The 10000-nt window shown below is 47.9% G+C and overlaps 1 protein-coding gene across 10 annotated transcripts in view; it reads left to right on the top strand.

Annotated features, from left to right (window-relative positions):
• Window positions 1-10000, top strand: part of LOC143040098 (uncharacterized) — a 426287-nt gene that overhangs the window by 274374 nt on the left and 141913 nt on the right. The gene's annotated exons all lie outside the window — the stretch shown is intronic.

The following is a 10000-nucleotide window of genomic DNA, read 5'->3' as shown; positions in this document are numbered from 1 at the left end:
TGTGCTCCCTGTCGCCGCACCCCGGTAGGAGGTCACAGATCCCCACCCCCGGCGTACCCTCGAGGGTAGTTGCGCTGGCTTGGCGAGGCACGTCTGGCTTTGCAAGTGTACAGAATTGATGACGCTTTTGAGGGTCATCGGTGTGCCTCGGACGGCGAGTTTTGCTATGGAAAGGATAACCTACAACACTGTAGCTTTCCGCCGAACGAGAAGTTTTATGTTAGCATTGGATGCATTGTAGGGGTATCCGAGATACGGAAGTGTGGAAATGGCTGGGTTCAGCTTGGCGTGTAATGGGCGGCATTTCGTTTCTGGAGACGCAAATTGCACCACAACTCAGCTCGGCACCACTCGCCTCTTCTCCCTCCCCTCCAACTCCCATCACCACATAATTATGTGCTTCATTACTCCACGACCATAACACGTCAATTGCTCTTCCTGTTGCCATTATCAGATATTCATTTATTTCCTTTAAGTCATCAACTGCATTACTCGTATTCTCTACTCCCAGATCAGCACTATCATCGCCTCGGCCATTACTACTAGCAGTGTAACTATCACCACCACTAGTACAACTGCTAACACCACTCCCACAATCACCATTAACACACCTTCACCAAAACTATCAAGTCCGTTGTCATAATCAACATTGCAACCATGAAGTTCATCCCCTCCGTTACGAGAACCACCGTCAACAGTAAAGCCAGGAATACCCTGACTCTCCACTGAATGAAATTGCCTGGTCTTAAGCATAATATCATCAAAGGGATTCGACCCAGTGGGTTGTGAAGGGTTGAATTCCACCGAAGTTGTTAATCCTCTCCCTCGGTATGATCGTTCTCCCAATACCATCACTCCTGCTGCAGCGGCCATGACAGTAATGATTCTCTTTGTGTTTACCCATAAATCCAACAAGAACCTCCATCACCGACTCCTTTCAGCGCGGAAACACTCTTCGTACATTTCATTGATCGCCCAAGACCAGGACATTTTATTCAGATGAAGGTCTGAATCGGGACTTCATGAAGGGGGTTTTACCTCCCTCTTGTCCTGATTTCGATCTTCGATCGGGTGACCTCGTTTGTCTTGGTAACCAGTAACGAAGGAAACTGTAGCAGCAATTCACCCCAAACGAACAGTTCCTGTCGGTTACTTCTGTTACCAAAACCATCCCTAAGAGCCTTTTTTCCAATTGCATGTGACCTAAAACACTTTTGGACGCATCGCCAGAATGCCCGAGAACGTCTTTCTTTTCTTGACAGTCATCATGGTGAAGAAGTGCAGCTTTCAGTCCGCTCGGCCACGGCCTCCTCTTGTACAGTGCATTCCCATAAATACATACTTCCGTGGCTCTTGCGTGTGTCCGCCTCCCTATCCAGCGCTCTGACAGTGGCGTGGCATGGGGGGGGCTAAAGCCAAAGTTTCTCTGGGGCGATATTGCGAACTCCTTCGAGTATTTTCTGGAGTCAAACGCAACCACGAAATCCGAGCCATGGCGCCGTTCAGGCGACGGCATACCCATCCAAGCAAACGCCAGTCGGGAACCATGGAAACCGTATTAGCGGGACACTCACGGAAGATTTATATTCATTAATCTATTTATTCGTTTCTCTATCTATTTATTTATTTTGTTTATGCGAATATTTATCCGTTTATTTGTATTCATTTGATTTACTTGTTTGTTGCATTTTTTGTTTAGTCGTAAATAGCTGTATTTCTCATTAGGTATTTGATATGTACAGTAAAAAATCTAAGGATTTCTCTTCCATTTATCAGCGCACAAACATCAAAGCTATCACTGTGCGCCTCTCAAAGCGCGGTCGCCATTTTTCATACGACAAATAGTGATGAATTATGTCTGTTGCATCCCCAGCTCAGGAGCGCGTAACCAAAGTATTTTTAGAGCTTCAATTGCTTGCGTTATGCCCCTCATGGCCGCGGATCCATATGGCTCAAGAATGGGTTCTAGATTTTTACCATAACTGATATTCCAACCTTTCCTTCCTTTGGGTTTAGCGCAGATGAAGAATAGATTCGGTTGTATTGACTGATTTGGTTTGTTTTTATTTGGTCCTATGGCGAGAAGTTAGTTTTGGCAACCACAGAGTCCTTTTGGCATGCGGGGTACCTACTTCTTTCGTGCATTTCATACATTACATTCATACATTGCATTCCACAGATTCCACGGTGATGTCGTTCGTACTTTCTGTACCAGAAATTCCGTTCAGATTTTGTTCATAGTGTGAATGTATTGATGTTCATCTTGTCTAGACTATTTCTCACACACATTTGTATTGTGTATTTATAAGGCCTGTGAACGTTTCCTTGAATTTAGTGTTTTAGTCCCTCAGCTATGATGACATTTCCTTTATTGGCAGTACCAATCATCTATTGTCAGCCAGAGTAAAATAATTAAATGTTAATCTAAATTAGATATCATAAACACGAGTTAATCAAGACGACCTCAGCCCCAAAAGTATCGCCCCCGAAACTGAACCAAATCATTCAACGCTAACCAGAATAAACTCTGAAGAGTACGCGACAGAAGCGCTCAGCCGGTGAATCTAATTGCATCCGGGATCTTGCTACTAGGCACTTGTTACCAAGGTGCCGTCCGAGTCTGGCACTGGTGAGAGCTTAGACCAAGACAGAGATTCCACTGTTCGATCTGTCACAATGCACGCAATGGCTAAGCTCTCGGAGCTATTATTTGATAAGGAAAGACTTGTGAATGTAACCCTTCTGATGCACAGGGACGGGTGTCCCTTGGCTGAATAAAATCACCTGGAGTCGGCTAGAGCACTTGTTCATGTGTTCAAGGTGCCAATAAGAGGAAACGGGGTTAATGGCTCGTTGAGTGCAGAGGCGCCATTGATTGTTATTGATATGGGCCAGACAGGAGAGGCACGGTCATCGCCTTTATGCCTACTGCACCCCCCCCCTCTCTCTCTCTCTCTCTATCTATCTATCTATCTATCTATCTCTCCCCCTCTCTCTTTATCTATCTATCTCTCCCCCTCTCTCTTTATCTAATCTATCTATCTCTCCCCCTCTCTCTTTATCTAATCTATCTATCTCTCCCCCTCCCTCCCTCTTTATCTCTCTCTCTCTCTCTCTCCCTCTCTCTCTCTCTCTCTCTCTCTCTCTCTCTCTCTCTCGCTCTTTCTCTCGCTCTCTCTCTCGCTCTCTCTCTCTCTCTTTCCCTCTCTCTCTCTCGTTCTTTCCCTCTCTCTCTCGCTCTTTCCCTCCCTCCTCCTCCTCCTCCTCCTCCTCCTCCTCCTCCTCCTCTCCACCTCCTCCTCTCTCCCTCCTCCTCTCTCTCTCTCTCCCTCTGTCCCTCTCTCTCTCTCCAGTGTGTGTGTGTGTGTGTGTGTATGTGTCGCTCTCTCTGTCTCTGTCTCTCTCGCACTGCCCTCGTGATCGAACCTTGTGACATTTGACTCCGAGTGGCTTTCCCCTGGTCGTCGCCAACCCTTTGCCTTCCCAGCCTCTGTTTCTTTGGCATTCGAGCCGATGCGGCGCCGGCACCTCCCAATTTCTCCCCCCCCCTCCCTCCCTCCTTGCGACACCATCGCATCTTCTATAATTGTCTTCTTTCCTTCCTCGCATTCCTCCTGCACATGTTCTTTGACTTTCTCCTGCAGCCTCGTTTTTGTCTTCGAGCAGTCAGGTTCTCTGTCACTCTGCCCTTTGTTTTCGTCGTTTCGGTTCTTTCTTTTATAAGAAAAAAAATATATTTATTTGTTTATTTACTTCCTTCTTCGAGGAAGGGAGATGTTGGTGTTTATCCTCCCCATTATTATAATCTGAAGGTCTCTCTCTCTCTCTCTCTCTCTCTCTCTCTCTCTCTCTCTCTCTCTCTCTCTCTCTCTCTCTCTCTCTCTCTCTCTCTCTCTCTCTCTCTCTCTCTCTCTCTCTCTCTCTCTTTTTTTTTTTTTTTTTTTTTAGAAGCCATTTTGTGACTCCCCACAAGAACGGGCATATTTTGCACTGCGTATTCAACAGATGACCGCATACGGAACGTTCCTCGTTGACATTCTGGCGCCAACGTCGTCTTGGATGCCGCGAATTCTGTCCCTTGAGGCCTCGGTCGGGCGTCACCTCCTCCTCCTCCTCGGCCCATTTCAGTCTCCTGAAGGAAAATCATGAATTGAAGGAAGAACGGGAATCCAAAAGATCATCCACTCTAAAGGGTCTTTGCCTCAGCTGAATAAAAAATCGCCAGGCGGCTGCCTCATTCTTCTCCTCCTCCTCCTCTACCTTCACCTCCTCCTCTTCCTCCTTCTCCTCCTCCTTCTCCTTCTCCTCCGTCTCCTTCTCCTCCTCCTCCTCCTCCTCCTCCTCCTCCTTCTCCTCCTCCTCCTTCTCCTCCTCCTCCTCCTCCTCCTCCTCCTCCTCCTCCTCCTCCTCCTCCTCCTCCTCTTCCTTCTTCTCCTTCTCCTTCTCCTCCTCCTCCTCCTCCTCCTCCTCCTCCTCGTCCTCCTTCTCTCCTTTCTTCTTCCCTATCCTCCTTCACCCACTCCCCTCTTCCTTCCCTATCCTTCCTAACCCACTCCCTTCCTCTTCCAATCCCTTCTCCTCCACCCTCTCCTCCTCTCCTCCTCTTCCACTTTTTCCTGCTTCACTTTTCCTCTTACTCCACCCTCTCTTCAACTTTTTTCCTCCTACTCCACCTTCTCCTCCTCATCCCTCCTCCTCTTTTCCTTCTACTCCATCCTTTCCTCTTCCTCCTCCTCCTCCCTCCTCTTCCTCCTCCTCCTCCTCGTCTTCCTCCTCCTGTCCTCCTCTTCCTCCTCCTCCTGCTCCTCCGCTTCCTCTTCCTTCTCGGAGGACCCACCGCCGAAGAGAAAGGATCTCATGGGCCTAGGCCGAGGCTCCTCGCAGGTTTTATGCTCCCAAATGATCGTAAACGTTTCCTTCCCTTCAGAGAACGAACGTCAAAAGAAGAAGGGGGAAAGAAAACAATAACATACACCTTACACTGTCATCCTTACTGCCTTTTTTTTTTTTCAAACTCGCCACCACCACGTGGGGCCACCGTGTCTCGCCAACACTCTCCTTTTTCCTCTCCCCCTCCCCTCCCCTCCTAGTGTCCTTCATTCGCCCTCCATATCCTGAAGGCCAGCTGACTACCTGAACTCCTTACTGGCCAGGGAGTCCTGTGGGTTGAATAAAATCGCCTGGCATTCGCCTGAATAAAATCCTCAAAGGAAGGAAGGACCTTTCCGGCCAGCTGTCCAGCAAGTAGACGACTTCGTCCGCTTGCCTTGACTTCTGAACCTCACCCCCAGAGCTCCAAATACCCCCCACCTAAATATCCCCAACCCCACCCAAATACCCCCACCCCATCCAAATACCCCCACCCCATCCAAATACCCCCACCCCATCCAAATACCCCACCCTCACCCAAATACCCCCACCCAACATACCCCCACCCAACATACCCCCACCCAACATACCCCCACCCAACATACCCCCACCCAACATACCCCCACCCAACATACCCCCACCCAACATACCCCCACCCAACATACCCCCACCCAACATACCCCCACCCAAATACCCCCACCCAAATAACCCCACCCCACCCAAATAACCCCACCCCGCCCAAATACCCCCACCCCCACCCAAATACCCCCACCCCCACCCAAATACCCCACTTCCACCCCACTCCCTGCCCCCTCCAAATAACCCCACCCCACCCCAACCCCCATCTCCGTCAGCCTCGTGGGAATCCTTACTCGCTCCTCCTTGTCGTCATCTTTGTAGAGATTCGCTCGCCACCTTGACTTGTCGCGGAAAGTCTTCTTCTTCTCGCTAATTTGGCGCCGATTCTCTTCCAAGGCTCTTCCGCGCCGCGCCGGAGGGCTCCTTTCCTCTTGTTGTCTGGCGCCGCCTGACTGTAACATTCGTCCGTCTCCGTTTCACCTTTTTCCGTAGCGAAGGAGGGGTAGCCTAGCTCAGTTCACACCTTCCGTACGCTCCCTTAAGGTGGCGGCACAGTAAGCTAGCATGCTACCTCCTTTTGCTACTTCGTTTGAGTAGAAACTACTTCGGGTACAGTATCCTAGACTTTCGTAAGAACGTCTCGACTTTGTGTCCAACTTTCGTATTTTAGGTTTAACTTCTCTTAGTTTGTCCTTCAGCTTCTCGCTACATGACGTCAGCAAGAGTAATTTGACATATGGAAATTTGAAAAACGAAAGATCGTCAACGAAGTCGTTTCTGTTCAAACGAAGTAGCAAAAGCAAGTAGCATGCTAGCGAGAAATGCATAGCCATTCATTTCCGTGTCACCCGCTCGGTAGACGAAGATTCAAATGTGGCTAAGTTGAGTTGTTTCTAATTAAAAAAAGAATTCTGCACATATTGTCATTTTTCATTTCGTCATGATAATATACCTGTGTGGATAAGAATGTTACCCACCATCATCTAATTATCTAAGTTACATTAAGTTTTGCCGATTACGTTTGAACTTGGTACTGTTGCATCATACGTAGTGATGCCAAAATCTTCTTTCCTGACACGCAGTAGTTTGCAGGGCCAAGCCGAGTGCCCTGCCTACCCGTGGCACTCTCCCCCCCCCCCCCGGTGCCAGCGCGGCGCCAAAGGCCAAGGTCCCCCCATTCTCCTGACGCGATATGCGCTATGGGAGGTTAGCTCATGTTTGCTTAGGTCATCGCCGTTCTTAGTCCCTGTCGCTCATCTTAGGTGTTTGTAGTATTTAGTGTAGTGTCAGGGACATCTTAGATAGATTTCGGGACTTTGAAAGTATCTTTATTGGGGATTGTAACAATTCGTTCGACCTGTTTCGACTTGTATGATGTGTTATGATTCCGATAAAGGCACTTAAGTCCCGTGTTTACCTTGCCTCGAGTTCCCATACTTGTTTATACAAATTATAATGAAGATTAAGCTGCCGTTTTCGTCTTCTTCTCTCCCACCTCCTTTCTCAGAGCCACTGCGCACCTCGCTCTTCGTTTTCTTTATCCCTCCGATTCCACTCCCAGATGACCTTCCTTCGCTGCTCTCGCTTACCACCTTCGACTCCGTTTTTGTCATCATACCTTTCTTTTGTTCATTCTCACACCTCAGTTTCCTATTCTCACGTCTCGCTTTCATCGTGTCCTTCGTTGTCCTAGACAGCCCTTGTTCCCACAAGTCTTCCGTTCCGCCAATGCATCACCACGGGACACTTTACCTTCAGCCAGAGCCTGTTCCGTCACCTCTGCAGCCGACTTGAGTATCTGGCGCGCGCGCGCACGAGACACTTGGCAAAGTGTCAACCCGTAAGGGGTTTGCCACTCTCGCCTCTCCTTTCCCTACGTTAACGAGAGTATCTCCCGTCATCGGTAGCCGTCTTCAATGAAACCCCGGCCCCTTCGTCCGCCGTCTCCTGTTCCTCTTGTTGCCGCCACACTGGCTGTGTAAATATTACACCAGGTTCCGGTTTGCCTTCATTCCCACGCACCTGGGAAGCGACCTTCGTCCCGAACCGAAGCCAGTTCGTTTCATTAAGCTCTTGGGTTTTTGCGTCGTCAAATCGTGTATCAGCGCCGGTGCCAGATGTTGCTTGAAGAAAGACGCATGCGACCTATTGCGTCTTTCGTTAACATCTTGAACCATTCATATATCAAAACATGTATTAAATACTATCTCGGTCATTGAATGTGCACGGCTTCCCATGTACATGAAGCTAGGATGGGACCTTGTAATACATAATAAATAAGCATTGTAAGTAGTTCATATAATAGACCAAGTATCAAGGAAGGACATAGAAAGAAAATTAAATTAAAATTAATTTGATGTTAGATTTCATATGCAAATTGATTTAACTCTTCCGTTGTCACATTAGTCTTCTTTAGTATAGTTTCTGCTTGGCAGTTTTATTCGCCTTTCTTTATTTTTAGGAGAAGGTCTCCGAGTATCAAAGGAAAATACGACTTAGCAAGGGTCGAGTTGGACCCTGAGGGCGAAGGCGCGGTAATTAGTGGGAGGTGAGGTTCGGCAATTCTGCCAACGCCGCATGGCCCAAAGCTGTCACAGCGGAAATGCCAACATTTTCAACCTTTTTTTTAGTACGAAAAATGTTCAGTAATACTTGTGCGCTATGCAGCTGTCTTGAATTATTCTTGTCTGCAAGACCTCACACTTCTAGACTACATTGCCGTAGTAGAATACACTTGCGCATTGTAAACGTAGATAACTCGTTACCATAACCTTTGTAGCTGTAAGGAAAGAACAAATAAATGGCTGTATGTTCTGGAATCACACTGCCAACATCTTCAGGAATTACTAAAGTTCTGTTATTTTTTTGCCCAGGTAATTGTAGTTATAGAATGCCAATATAGCCAATTTTTTAAACTAGTATTGTCGTGCAAATGTTTTGTTTGTGGAGTCTAAAGGTCCATAGAACAATCTGCTAGATGAAGAAACACTGTCGAAGTTTGTTCAGTGGTTTCTCAGAACTTCTTTGGCCCGTGAGCTGACGCGACTAATACCCTTAACTTAGTGCATCTTCCATTCACTGACCAAAGGTACAACCCAACTGTGAGATGGATAGGACGGGTACAGGAATATAGAACACCGGTTATCATCGTGCTCCTGTGACGAGACGCCGCGCCGGGGCGCGTGATGTTGATATCGTGAGGTGTGGGGTGGTTGGGAGGGAACGTTCCTGAAGTAGAGCACTGAGGCCGTTTACGTAAACAACCGGTTACAGGGAGCGAACGGTAGTCCTAAAGAGGACTCATAGCAGACGAGCGTTTCCTGAGTTAACACCTTGACCAATTTGGCGCCGCGGTGCTCCGCGACGCTCCGCCGCGAGCCACACTCGCCCCACCCGTCGTCGTCGTCGGCTCCGGTCCAACCCTGCCAGTCGCCAGGTGAGGGGGCTGTCACTTTGCCAGGAGTTGTGGGTGTGTTCTTGCGAACGGGGGAGGAACGTGCATATCAGGGGACGTGGGGCAATGCATGCACATCGCACTCGATCCACGTTCAGTCGTGACCCGTTGATGATGCATTTCCCGAGTTTCCTTTCGGATTTCTTTCTGTTCAGTCACCGAATCTGATGTCTTAGCAGATTAGGGTCCCACGTGTATGCAGGACCCATTGCACTCGACATTTCTGTGGCCGTCGTGTTTATACGGGTAACAAGGAATGGGACACTACATCCACCCGTTTTGGCATGATCCGTGCCGACTCCACTGTTATTGTAAACATTATTTACGCGTATAGGCATCAGTTACCCGATCTCTGACAAACGTACCAGCAGACTTTTTTCGTTTTAATTCCAGTTATAGTTAAGCTTTTGTATTCGTCCCCTTGGTAGTCACCCTCCACTCCCTCCCCTCCTATCCCCTACCTTTCCCTTCGGTTTATAGCAAAATATGTTAATTATAAAGTTTAAAGAACAGTTTAAGATTGATTTGGAGTGAGTTTAACGTGTCCTACCCTATCCCACACTGTATAGGTTCCCATTCAACAAAATCCCAAGTGTTTTAAATCGTCTGAAGGGCTGTATCCGGGACGATATTTTTGTTCAAACTTCAGAGGGTTTCGTTCAGGTGAGTGATGGATTACAGGTTAGGAAAAGAAACAACGATTTGAGAAAGAGCGAGACATTGAGGAAGGAGAGGCGAGGGAATAGCATGAGAGGCATACAAGTAAAACTGGTTGAAATGCTTTGTGGCAGGTATCAGCTAACACACCCACTCCCAGTAGCCTTCCTTACCTCCCCACATCTTCTCTTACATCTAGGTGCACACACGTACACACACACAAACGCACGAATTATACGCAAACTAATACACGTACATGTACATATTCGTGTATGTGCACGCACACACACACGCGCACAAACATACCTACACACACGTACTCGATCACCGTCCACTTGTTTTGTAATATGTGCTCTAAGGTTGTACTGCAATCTGCTATCCATGAACCCCTGCTATTTTAAAAACGGCGTTTTTTCAGAGATTGAGAGGTAGATACATTGA

Source organism: Oratosquilla oratoria, chromosome 27 (genome assembly GCF_046742065.1).
Source record: "Oratosquilla oratoria isolate Oo_2021 chromosome 27, ASM4674206v1, whole genome shotgun sequence".
Classification (NCBI taxonomy): Eukaryota; Metazoa; Arthropoda; class Malacostraca; order Stomatopoda; family Squillidae; genus Oratosquilla; species Oratosquilla oratoria.
Note: the sequence above shows the minus strand (reverse complement) of the source record. Positions and strands in the feature narration are given on the sequence as shown.